This window comes from Sinocyclocheilus grahami, unplaced genomic scaffold (assembly GCF_001515645.1).
Source record: "Sinocyclocheilus grahami isolate Dianchi unplaced genomic scaffold, SAMN03320097.WGS_v1.1 scaffold615.1, whole genome shotgun sequence".
Classification (NCBI taxonomy): Eukaryota; Metazoa; Chordata; class Actinopteri; order Cypriniformes; family Cyprinidae; genus Sinocyclocheilus; species Sinocyclocheilus grahami.
The window spans coordinates 86,620-101,168 of record NW_015505794.1 but is presented as its reverse complement, the minus strand read 5'-3'; positions in this window follow the sequence as shown (position 1 = coordinate 101,168).

Below are 14,549 nucleotides of genomic sequence, written 5' to 3'. Positions count from 1 at the left end.
ATGCCTGAGCCACCCTTGGGCCCCTGCCAACCCAGACACCAAGCAGGACTCACTCTGCCATCTGCCATGAGCGTGTCCCAATGCATTATGGGCTTGCTGCGTGTGTTTTGTGATGTCACAATAAGCTGATCCACAGGGTGACGAGCTGGTTACTTTCCAACATGGCGAAGACCTTTTGGCCTACACTACTGTACGCAACCATCCAACATATTTCATGCAGGTGTGTTTTGTTGTTGCTATTGCTCTCATTTTTATAAAAAAAAATAACAAATAAAAATGAACAGATGTGCTACTGCTCCCCCAGATTTTGTTTCAGCCCTGTCCAGTGCTCAGTCTGAAAAACCCTACAGGCTATATCCAGACAGCTTACACACTAGATTTGAGTCACTGAACTGTGTGGCTGTCAATACCGTACTTACCAATATGCACATATGCACACACCCTTGAGGCGCTAGGTGTCCAAACTGAAGGGACCAAACAGAAGCAAGTCTGGCACAGAGTGATGATGTATCCCCAGTGACTGCCCGCCATTTTGTTTTGCTTCACTAAGCATGTCCCAAGTCTTCAGTCAGTCTCACTACCCAGCACTGGTCTATGGCAGCCTGTCAGAGATGCTAATACTCTCCCTCCATCTCTCAGACTCTCTCTCGCTCGCTCTTAAGTTCAGTTTTTAATTCAGCTCAGTTCACTTGAAGTAGATATAAAACTAAATATGATAAATCAAATGGTCACATGGTACACTTTGTTGCCTCTTGATGTTTTCCACAGCATTAGAGGCTGAATATATATTAAATTAATTACAGTAATGCAATGTACTATCTTTGATTAAAAGAGCAGATTTTAATTTCCAAAATACACAGTAGGTTGTTGTGTCCTACATTTTGCATGCATCAATGTTACAACACAATGCCCCCTGGATCTTGTGTTCTGCAGTGAGGGGCTATTGGGGGGGGACTACATACTACAGACATTCATACTAATTATCGCTAAGTAACAATATAGTATGTGAAAAACTTTATGTGGGGATGTCCACATTACATTCATACTATATAGAGCACACTTTTTTAATGGTCGCTAAGCACCTACTCAGTGGTGTATAAAGTACCTGAAAGCCATACTCAAGTAAAAGTACAGATATCTTACCAGAAAATTACTTTGGTAGAAGTTGAAGTCACCGTTTAGAATAGAGTAAAAGTCTTGAAGTATGTGATATTTATTGTACTTAAGTATGAAAAGTATTTTTTAAATCTTAAACGTACTTAAGTATTGAAAGTAAAATTACAAGTAAATGAAAAATGGAAAAGAAGCAAAAAATTTTATAAATAAATAAATTATATATATATATATATAAATGCACAGCTTGAGTAGCAAGATTGTGTTCAGTTTTAACTCTTTCTTCCATTTTGTATTTTTGGGTAAGAACAAGAAGCACTTCATCTGGTACTTAAAGTCTTTCATTCCAACATAAGAAAACATTTCTGGAATCTGCATCTGAAAAAGCATTTAGATGTATTTACACAGTTTAATGTATCTCAGAGGGGACATGGATGCATTTAAACTGCAGTTACAGATGCATAAATAATGTTTTGTTTTTAACATAAAACGTTGAACACTGATATTTCAAATGATTTAAAACATGGGGAAAAAAAGTCGAAATGTGAAATTAAAACCGCCAGTAGGTGGCAGCAAGTGACCGTTAATGAGTGAGTCATTGAGATTCAACCGATTCATTCAAATGGCTGATTCATTCAGGAACAAAGCATTTGACTGTGTTAATAAGTGAATCACTGAATCATTTTTATCAACTAATTCGTTCAAATAGCTGATTCATTCAATAAGTAAACATGGTCCATTGCTCAGAGATGCAAAACAGTGCTGTGATCTTTGTTTGGAACAATTTTCGTTGGCAAAATTGAGCAAAAACAAGCAATATTATGTCAAAAATGTAAGTCACATTGCTTTACTGAACTTGTATTAAAATATTATTAAATGTGTTCATGCTGATATCTGCAGAAAAACGGCACTCTTTTTGTGATATAGATTAAGTTAACTATATTAAATTATATAAATTTAAAAAGCATACAGAAACATCTACAATTTAGAATGCCTGGAATTTCGAGTTTTAATAGATTATAAATCAACGTGCGTGCACACTGTGTGTGAGATCTGGTGATATAGCCTACTTGATAATGTCAGATCGCACATCATTACAACAACACTTACCATATTATCGCAGATATACTGTAGGCTATATCGCACACCCCAGACTTGACTTTAGTGGAAAATTAAATCATCCGCGGTTGTGTGCGCACTTGTTTGCACGTGAGCAAAGGTGTTTTTTAGGAGTCTAACTTGCAAACGCCAGACCACTGATTCGTCAAACCTGCTTTCCTGCAGTCCGTGCTCTTCTGACTATTTTGTAGTAAGTAACGAATATGCTTTGGGGAAATGAATCGGAGTAAAAGTATACATTTTAATTAGGAAATGTATTGGAGTAAAAGTAAAAGTTGGCTGAAATATAAAAACTCAAGTAAAGTACAGATACTCCAAAAAAATACTTAAGCACTGTAACGAAGTATTATTACTTCGTTACATTACACCACTGCACTTACTCAAGTATGTGATTTCTTCAGGATTCATTGAAAATTACAGGCAGATGTCTCATGGATTGTCCATCCTTGATTTAGACCCTTTCTACAGAGGCATGTCAAACCAGTGTTGTTATTAACTAAGACTTTAAAAAAAAATCAATTTCAATAACTGAAAAAGATTAAAATAAAATAGAAATATTAGATAAAAAAAAAACTTAAACTTGAAAATAACTGGAAACAAAAATAAAAGCGAATTCAAACATTAAAATACATACTATAATAGTATATAAATACAAAAATAACAATGCAACAAACAAATTAATTTCTTTATCTCTCTCATTAAAGTGCCCCTATTATGGGTAATGAAAGTTTTATATTTTGGTTTTGGGAGTCCCCAACAACAGGTTGACATGCATGCAAGGTCAAAAAACACTTTCATTGTCTTATAATATGCATTTATTTTTACCTTACTTGCTCAACGACTCCCAAACGAATCGCTCAACGATTCATTTTTCCAAACCCCTCCTTTGCATGAAGCTAATCTGCGGTGATTGGTCCAATTGGTCTCATTTTCATTTCATCATGCCTGCTTTGTGTACAGCGTTACCGGGGAAACCGCTATTTTTACCGCTCCAAAAGTGGCACCTAGTGGCAAAGAATGAATTTGTATTTTCATTCAGACCAATGCGAAAAGACCAACAAGTGGGCGAGCAATATGCTAATGTTTCATGTTGACGTCAATATGAAACGGCTTGGGATTCGTTTTAAAAACGACTCGTTTCAATGATTCAGAGTCGACTCTTTCGTTTGAGAGACAATAACTTTATATACGGTGCACTTTCAGATTTAAAACTTTGCAGGATGTTTTCATTCACTTAGAGCTGTTACACACTGCATGAAAGGTAATTTTTAAAAATCCATAATAGGGGCACTTTAAGTGGAAAAAGGCATATCGCACTGTCTGTCTCAGTCTTTGTAATGCTGCTGTCAGCCTTTGGCTGCCTGCTGGATGCTGACAGTTAGACTGAGTGTCATCAAACACCATCCCTCTCTTCCTCTCTCCATCTCCCTCTTCCTCCAGCAGAGAGAGAGAGAGAGAGAGAGAGAGAGAGAGAGAGAGAGAGAGGTGAGAAATGAAAGTACAAAGACAATGGGAAGTATGACATGCAGTATTCCTACTGCCAAGTTTTTTTAGTCTTTTTTTGCTGTGCCTGAAGCATTGAGGTGTGTGTGAGTGGAATACAGGTACACCCGACTGAATGGTCAAAGTCTAACACACCCACTGTCTGCCTCCTCCTGAAGAGATCTGAACATCTGGACTGCAGATGAGTTCTTCTCATGCTCCACATCTTCTTTCCCAGGGAAACAAATGCCTAATGAAATTATCCATTAGTGAAAGTGATATTGAGAACTCTGCCTCATCAGGTGTTATTTCAACAAGCGCACACACACACACATCTTGTATCAAAGCCACCCACAGCAAAGAGATTATTTACTGCTGGCGTACGCAAGCAAAGTTCCAGTTCCACATATGAATGATTAATATGCCTATAAAATATAATCCCTCTGTAATCAGAACTCTCCGACTCTCTCTCACACACTTAATACATCTATGTGATACACACAAACACACACACACACACACACTACATCTGAGTAACAGAGAGACAGACAAACACTATTAATTATTTATGCACTCATGAGTAGCATTAAAATTTGCCTACCAGTCTAATATAAAAGAAACCGTTTACGTTTTTTTTTTTCCATTCTCAGTCAGCTGCACAAAAACCCGGGTAACCTAAGTCTCACCTGCGCATGTGTTGCCTCAAAGTGTGGAGTTTTGTTTATTTATTTATTCACTCACTCACTCACATTTCATTTTGATTGGCTGGCTTAATCATCAATGCTGTGGCCCCATTAGAGCAACACAAAAAGGCTGTCATACTAAAATAGCTAGCAGGTAGTGTGTTACCTGAAGCTCAAAGTACACTTTGCTTTTTACACATATGCTAAGGTGTGCATATATGTGTGTATATGTGAAACAACATTTATCAGACAGATCATGTCAGAATTTTTTCTGATCTATTTAAAATATATGTGATTTAAATATGAGTGTGGTACACAATTTCTGATATTTCCCTACTCAAGCAGATAGTACTTTGTTTTGGATGCCTAAAATAGCTGTCTGGATACATGAGATATGAAAGCTGAATGAACTGACTTTTCTTAAATAGGACTTTGACAGAGGAAATTTTCTAGTGTGCATGTGTTGAGTACCTGTGCCCGTACAAAGTAGCATACACTTCTTTAATTGTTATGCATATGCATCCTCGATCATTCCGATCAAAACTGTCGTATAATTTGGCCTTAACTATCAGCTAGCTAACTAAAACGTTAGCTAATAGCTAACTAAAAACCCTATTTGTGTCACTACATTACATACACTAACAGCACTGAATGAGCAAGCACATAATGCAAACAGACACACGACCAAAACACAGCAGTGGACAGGATATTCTCTGGATTATATGAAACATAACCTGCATAACTGTGGTGTAAAATTAGACCTAACACATTCCCCCTAACAACCTGCCCCAAACAACCCATAACACAGTGAATGCCAAATCCACTGCTTTTCCATCTCATTTAACAATGCCCTGTCAAATTCACACACACACACACACACACACAATGTTAAAACGCAAGACAAAACATCCCTGGATAGAAAAAGAAAAGAATCTTAGTGCAGTAGAGAGTAAAGTACATGCTGTTTTTAATGTGCTGTGAAATATTGATGTGGAATGTGTGTGTGTATTTTTTGGGAAATACCAGCCAATTCAACATGAGGTTTGCAAGCTACTATTTCTCGCTGATCTGAAACCAGTGGCTCCATCTAAATTTGAGTCTTAATTGCAACATGGAAAACCACCGAGATGATCTCAGCTCAGGGTGAAAGGGGTTGTGGGTAAACAGAAGGACCAAAGGGCAGCTAATTTGTACATAAAAAAAAGCCAGAGAGTAGATGTCTTCTTACAGTGATGTGGGCTAACAATAACAGTCAGATATTTTATTCATGCTCCTTTTGCATGTCTCACATATTCACTTATACAAGGCTGTTGCTCCCTACCGAACCAGAGTTTGTGTGTTTGACTGGACCGTGCAGACACCTGATAGTAGCTCTGAATATCTATCAGCACGATCGGAAGCTCTTACCACTTTATCTTACTCATCCAAGAGCGGTTCTCAAACTGCAACTGATAAGAGGTCAAAGTTGACGCTGATCACCGAAGGAGGCATTAGAATGAAACTGGATATGGCCTGAGCTCTTTGTGATCATAATCATGCAACAGGAGATGCTTTCCTGAACTTAAAAGCTTTGAATGCAATTTGTGCTTCATAAGAAGTGCAATACATCTAATTTATCTTCATTATCCATGTGCATGGATTACAACGAAATCTATCATTGTGCACACAGGTTTTTAGAGGCAGCCTGAGGCCGAGGGCACAGGATCCACACTCATACGTGCACACAGATAAGCCCCGCCATTGACTACTATTAATCCTGGCTGATTTGCATTGTTAGAGCGCCTGTGTTTGAACAATGCTGTTGTTTCCTTGTTTGCTAATTTAGGAACAAACATTTGCCTGTGCAGCAAACAAGCTTTCCCAGGAAGTGTTATTAATAGGCTAATTAAGCCAGCGGTAATGAGCAGGATTACAGCTAATTATGACAAGATTTGTTTTGGCGTTCCGTCTGGGAAGAAGCAGTGGAGTGTGTACATCTACCTGGGAGTTCATTACTGCCATCACAATGCACCTGAGTGCACAGAGTACACCGCTGGGGGAGGAGGGGGAGCGCTGTGTGGATTTATGTAAAGGAGGACAAAGGGAAAGATGAAAGCATGAAGGTGTGAACAGTTAGGGTGGCGGTGTCCTGGGCTATGACATACAATACATTACAAACAATACAGTTGTGTTTTTCGGTATTCAATTACTCAGCTGGTGAGCATTTCAGTCATCTTGCTGAGAGACGCGACTCTTCGCTGAACTCTGCCCCTTGGTTACTGTTACGAAGGCAGACGAGTCTTAACGAACAGAAATTTGTGCACTTCACGCTTAGCACTGCACATGCACTTGGGCCTTAAAAGTAAGAAACAAAATGTATGAGACAGCTGTTGTTAGATTTCATTGATGATTTAAAATTGAATTGTAAGCTTGGTGAACAGCTTTGGAGAAATGTTCTGTTAGGAGACTCCAAAGGGGGTGGGGCCTCCAGAAGGTGAACAAGTGTTCGTTAGGTCACACCCTTTCTTCGACCCTTGATTTTCAGTAAAATGTGTGTATAAAGTCATGAAATTTGATTGGATATTAATCATACATGAGCTGGTATTAATTTTGACATTAAAGGAATACATTTCAGAATTCTTAAAGAAAATCGTAAAGTCACCATGAAAACAAAATTGACAAATAAATCTGTGATTATTATAAATAATTTATCTGTGCACACATTTGTCAGGTCTAAACTGTCTATTAGATCCCAGAAGGAAACAATAAACAGTGGCAATATACACTTACAGTGTGCTGTATTACTAGGCCTACCGAAAAATCATTGTCAAAATCATTGTCCAAAAATCATTCTCCGTACTGAAATCTCAGATGGCCTGTGATTAATTCTTTCTGAATCTTAAAATATTAGTATCCAGGACACCGTGATCCAGAGACTGTACACTGAGCTTTTAAAAGCTTAGATTAATTGTGTGCTATAAATAAACAGTTATCATAAACAGCTGTTGAGGGTATTCTCCAAGGGTAGGATTATTCAGTAATATTTTTAAGAGCGATTTTTAGGCTTAGCAAATGATCAATAAATTGCTGTATCAATAAATTTAAACTTTAGTAAATGCAAACACCAATGCTACCATTTCTGTTCAGTTGCTTTTTGGCAACAATGCAATAATCTGAGAAACCAAATCCACATATTTTGTGTTTCAAATATATTTAAAAGCTTATAATCCTAATTTTTGTAATACCCTATGAAAATGTGCCAGCTAATGTTACGGGACTTTAAACGGACAGAGAGACATCTCAGGGTTTGAATTAAATGCTTACAAACATACACATACATTTCTGTAGCTCAGGGTAAGAAAACTGAGATTGGGATTTACAGCTAAGCTTCATATTTTCACCCTCGTCTTTCTACGAACAGCCAACACCAACACAAATCCCTGCATCTCAAATGCACAGAGAGAGAGTGAGAAGGGAAAATTAGAAATAAATATACTTCTTGAAAAAGCTCCTTTGGAACAGGTGGATTTATTTGCCTGGATCAAAGATTAGGTCATATGCAGAACCTCAGCTCTAAAAATGATTGCTCACATTGTTCCCAGCACTCAGAAAATATAAATCACACATGCACACACACATTTAACAAGCTTTCTAAATGGAGACTTTCCATTAACCTCTATTGTTCTTAAATCAAGCTAATTATAAATTACTATAGGCCAGTCTTAACCCAAACACGAACCACAAAAATATTCTAAAAATGATTTGATTTATGAGGGTCCCTTTATGAACCTATTATTTTCTTCTGAGGATGTCCAGACTTGTTTTTCTTGTGGGGACATGTTTCAGAAATTATGTCTCTAAAAATATAGGTAGGCCATAAATAGACCTGCATGTCCACAAATGTCTCATTCGTTTTCCATTTTATAAAAAAAAAATAGAAAGGATATTTACTGCTAAACTTGAACAACAGTTTCCCCAAATAAAACTGTTTTTTTTCTTTACAACATGTGTTCACGAAGATTAGACCACTGTAATCTTGCAGGGTTTAATAATACACACACACACACACACACACACACACACAGAGAGAGAAAGTTAAAACAGAGAAATGAAACAAGGCTACACTGCTTCAACAGATGACTTTAATCCTGTTTATTAAATTATAAAGAATCCATGAGGATCAGGAATAGCGAGTCAAGGATTTAAGCGATTTGTGGATTTTTTTGCAGAGTTATTTGATGAAATGGGATTGTAGTGAAGTAGGGGAGCTTTGTGAGCGTGTGACAGCAGACGTGAACTGGGATAAATCGCTTGAGAAACAGAGCACAACCGACAGGATCAGACGCAGACATTTATTTGTTCCAAATGCATGAAGTATTAAAGGGAATAATTCACTCATTCTCACAGAGGGAGGCAGATCCTAGAACAGCATGTGATTGATGGAGTACTGACAGCCAATAAAACAAACGGAACAAAAAATATCAATAATCAAATCAGAAATCTGCAGGCTGTATCCAAAATCGCACATAACAAACAGCAAATCTTAGACTGATTAATGAAAGTCTATGTAAATAAACTCGGCTTTCAAAGTGAAAGCACAGGGATGTGCTGAATTACGAAAACTAATTTAAATGGCTAATTTTCTTGCCGCTGATTACAGAAGCTTTATATCTCATTGACACGCATTTAGGAACAATGGCAGAGGCAATTTGTGACCCCAGAATAATCTTCAGAGCGCTCTTTGTGATTTCTTTTAAGAGATACTTGGAGGTTGCGATTTGGGAAGATTAGAGCGAATGAGAATTAGCTGGCTGGTTTTGGCTGGGTGGATTCGCCAGCTCTTGGGGACCTCTATGTCACTGATAACTTCCACTGAGCTGTTTGCTAAGAGGATAGAATGTGCTAATCCAAGTCAAAAGACATACCATGTGAATTACATCCCCAAACAGATTATTCCACACAGATTAGGATGAAAGCATGTCATTCTTGATACTGGTAAACACAGAAATCAGACCTAGCAGATGATGTTGAAATAAGTTAACATGTATTAAAGTCAACACTAAGCAAAGAGCCATAAGAAAATAATCACAGGTGTGAAAATATGATTAGTAATCTGAAGTGCAGTGTAATGCTAGAGCAGCCATTTTCTTTAGTTTCTCTCGAACACTTAAATATAATTTTAAGGAAGGGTCAGCATTTATTTAGCTAGATTTTCTGTGCAGATTTTGTCTAGTCCACAATGTTTTTGTATTTATATCATACTTCGAGTGTGTTTGTGTTCTAGCGGCCTACAGAAAGAGCTGTAAGAGAAAATGGTGTGTTACAAATTAGTGTCAAGCTGCATCGCCCTTCTGTCATTATTTACTCACCCTCATGTTGTAGCAAACCTGTATAAACTGTCTTTCTTCTGTTGAACTTAAAATAATATTTTAATACAGAGACGCTGAAACTCATTGGGATCCAAAACAGTGTTGGACCCCACTGTCACTCACTGAAAAAAAAAAATGAAAAAAAAAAGTCCCTTTTTTTTCCTGATTGTCGTCTTTTGTGTTTGTATAAGAAATAAAGTCATACAGGGTTGGAAGGACATGGTGCTGAGCAAATAACAATTTTCTCTTTTTACCTTTAATATCTAGAGACGTTCTCTTTTGTGTTGTAAACCAGCAGTATTGTAACCTTGGTTCAGAAAGACCAAGACATGCCATGAGAGCCGGTCATGTGTGGCATATTTTTTTATGGAGAGCAGTAGCATCATCAACAGAAATTTCGAGTCTAAATTGGGACTGTAATTATCTGTCGTCTCACACCTCCACTCCCCTTGCACCAAGAGGGTGTGTTCAAATAAAGTGAGAAAGAAGCAAAAGGCAGACAGGTGTGTGGTATTGTCTGTCTTGAGTGTTTGAAACAGTCGCACCCAGGGAGTTGCCGGTGCACACATTGGCACAGATGCACACAACACATAACTACAATGCATCTGGTCGCCTAACACCCCACCCAAAAAATAGCTTCACTATTAGATAAACACTCTTTTTTTCCACCTGTGAATGTGGAGGAAGACAAAAGGGCACGAACAAAGAGAAGAGTAAGAGGAGGTGTCAGAAAGGCATGCTATAGGTCATCGAGATTCTCAAAGGCATTACATCTGACTCACACCTGGGTCACACTCACTGGCATTCTGGGACTGCGGGGAGCAGGTGTGTGCGTATGTGTGTTTGTGCAACCACATTGAGCAGATGGTGAGAGCAATAACTGACAAACCCTGAGAGGGAACTGAAAGCACCTAATAATTATCCCTGTGTTTTCTGCCACAAACACGCCAATTAGAATCCCAGCAACACCTTGCCAACACACACGTTAGTATGTCTGACACTGAGACCATGTGTACAAGGATATACTAAAACAACACGCTATTCTGAACAAAGGGCCATTGTTTACGCTGCGAATGACTCATAATAACATGTTCTTTCTTTCCTTTCTCCTCGCTGTGTTTCGGTCTCGCAGACTTGCGGGTCTCCAGGGGGTAAAAGCAGAGATGTAGCTGTGGATCCCAACAGATGGAACGTTTGTTAGAAGAAGTGCACTTACAGGACCCACGGGCTCCCTAGAGGACCTGCTTCTCAGACTCAAGATACATTCAGATTTAGCTAACAGCAAAGTTCACATTGCTTTGTCAAATTTTAAGCTGTCAGTATGTTTACATGCACACTTGAAATCTGTGCAGTCGAGCTACAGTCTTCATCTGTCTGTCCATGTATACATGACACAATCCATAAATTGAATATTTGTATTCAATTCAGAGTCGTATCAAGAGTCATATCAAAGCCAATTGTTGTCTGATTAACATTTAGTACGATTTCAGTCGTACTAACTGTTTAGTCCACAAGCATCAAACTTTTAAAGTGCATTTAAAGAGAAATTACACTCAAAAATAAAATTCTGTCATCGCTACTCATTACTATCCCTTTAAATGTTGGATTTGTTTCATGCATTTAAATGTGAACGCTCTAAAATGGACACATTTGATGGCGTAAGTATTTTTGGCTATTTTTTCAGACTCATTTCCCTTGAAATCGGAATGTTCCCCTCTTTGTGTCAGCATTTTTGATTTATGGCATTTAAAGTACAAAAATTCCTGGCAATTACCACATGAGTCAGATCCCTTGACTTCATCCACTTAAGATTTGCATTCCAACAAGGCAAAAAGGCACTTCATACCTCTCAGCAACATCAACATGATAATATCAGAGAATGAAGCACTCTGGTAATCCAGGATTACAGGAAGAGCTTGGTTATGAATACAGACAGCAACTGTAAACAGTAAAAAAATAAATAATAATAATAAATCTTCCTTCAGACTGATCTAGCATCAGTTTGAAAATAAAGCAAGAGGTAAGCAATGCAATGCAATGCAGATCAAGGATCAAAACAAGCAGACAGCACTTACTGACCTGGGATCAGTGTAGAGGCTGAGGCGGCTAGGATCAATCGGATACCCCCTAAAGTTCATCCTTTAATAAAACCAGAGACACAATAAATAATATCAGTTCCACTCTGGTCTGGAAAGTGTTGTTCTGTGTGGAATTTGCTAAATTTACTCATCACATTTGCTCTAACTTGTGTTTGTTAGACCTGAGCGATGGCTTAGACCACTTCAGACCATTCTGTGGTTACCAACTGATCTGAAAAGCACCTCCTCATATTTAAATGTATGCCTTTATATTCATGTTTCAAACAGTATAGCGACCACAGCATAGAGAGTGACCGGCTAGCATGTGCTATTCTGTATGCTTTCCTTTACTCAGCTATAGAAGAAACCTATGCATTGTACATTTTTACATAAGCCATCATATGCTCTCTTTTTTGTCTCCACCCACTCTTCTTACTCACAGAACTGAAAATGAATCCCCTGAAACTGTCTTAAGGTAAACAGTGAGTGTGAAATCAGGAGAGAGAGCTGCAGGCCTTTTGAGGATCCAGCGGAGCTGATGAAAAGTATTCTAGACTTTTTCAGTGATAAATCACACATTCAAATTTAAAAACCTTGTGATAATGTACTACTCTCTTGAGGTAATTTTATAACAGACGTTTTCAATTATGTAGCAAGTGCCTGATCAATATTCTGTCAATTGAGACATATGTCAGGAAAAAGGCTTGGATAACAAGACCGGGAACACAGCATTATGAAAAAAAAAAGAAACCTGAATTATCTAATATTGTGGTCACAGTGGTTAAAGATCTGGATTGGTGACCTGAAGAATGAAACAATGTGTGATACATGATGAAAAATGCCTAAAACAATTCCACTTGTGTTGGCCAAGGAAAAATACGTTTAGGAATAATAAAATAAGGCAGAAAATAAAATAAAATAAAATAGATCGATTATATAATACACTGTTGCTAAGGTCTAAATTGAACTCTTTATGTTATGGAGTCACACACAGTCCCTCCCACTCCACAGGTTTCTTACGTCAACCTCCTAATTCCCCCTAAATAATTACAACTGCTCGCAGACATTCAGACACCCACTTAACCAGACACAATCAGATTAAACAACCTTTCAATATATTTGGTTGACTCCTCGTCAAACTGAGGCAGTTTTATTGTATAAAGGCACAATGAAGTAAAAAAAAAAATGACATCTAAAAAATACAGAAATTGTGGGAAATAGTTCTCCAATTAAAAAAAGACCACTTAAAACAAAAAAGAAAATCATCTGTCCCCTAAAACCCTCCATTCTCAGTGGATTTCACATGTACATGTCTTCTGAGAAGGATTGTTAGCGATTTAAGCTAGCATTAGACAAAATACTACTTGAGTCCGATCTGTAAGAATAGCTTCCCAACACCTAATCAACCCGAGGCCTGTGCTGTCTGTCCGCCTGGGTGCCTTGCCTTTGTTGCACCCTGAATAGACGCTAAATATCCTCCCAATCTCCTTCCTGGCTCTGGCTGAGCTCTCAGGACCCAGTCTATTCACATGCTAATGCAGACAGGCTTGATTCCTTAATCACAATCCTGCTGAAATCCAGTAACAAGGAGATGTAATAGGGAGCCATTTCCTCATTGTTATTTCATTTTTTTTCCTCTCCGTAATTCTCTTACCTTCTCAGTTTTGCCATGAATTGCAAAGCAGGCCGATGAGAGCGGAAAAAGTTGGAGTCTAAGATGAGCCGTTCTTTATTGTAGCACTGGATGGTTAGTGGCAGTGACTCTCCGCATCAATTCAGTGGAGGATTTGATTTGTTTCTGTTGACGAGCTCTGTTAATTTCCTCTCCCGCCTCATTAAGCTCTAACTGCCAATTAATGTCTTTTGTTCTCGGTAATGGCTGCCTACCAAACAGAGCTACACGCACACACATACACAGGCTTACACAACAATAGGGGAAAAGTATCAGTAGTACACCCCTATAGATGGGAAGAGAGAGCGAGAGAGGGAGTCGTTGATTAATTAGGAGCTCAGTGGAACAGCAGGCAGACAGGATCTCTCATTAGCTCCTCTCCAAACTCCACCAGCACTCAGACACCACTCGTAGCCCCTCAGGACATGAGGTCACGATCTCCCATGGCAACAGTTGGATGGACTAACAACGCCCTAATTGCGAAACCTAAACAATGACACCATATCTTCACAAGTTTGCACACATAGCCGCAGACACACATACAAAAGCTTCGAAAACGTCACTATTCCTTGACGTAGTTCAAAGAAGACATCAAACAGGCAACAAAAAAAAAGATGGTTTTGGGTGGTGTAGTTTGTTTATGCCTGGGGAACGGTTGTGTGTCACAGCACTCATCTCCGCTTCGAGAAATCCTCAACTATGGTCTCATTATTAGCAAAGAGTGGCTTTTTTGAAACACGGGGCTCTTAGATTGTTGAGTGCCGGGGAGAACCACGCTTCACCTTTCGGTCCATTAAGAAAGAATAGCTGTTTTTGTTCCGGCCAGGCAATAGAGACAGATACTTTCTGCGAGCGCTCCTATAAGGGCTTTTACGGGAAAATATGATTATGCTGTGATTCAGTTTTCAAAGAGGTCCATCTGAAAGGTTTTTGAACCTTACATTTTCAAGATGACCTTAATGAACTTTGGTCAGTCCAACTTCTGAAGTACTGAGAACAGTCATCAACTTCTCATTTGAGTCTGAGCGAGAGATCAAAAAAGAAAGAGTGCGGG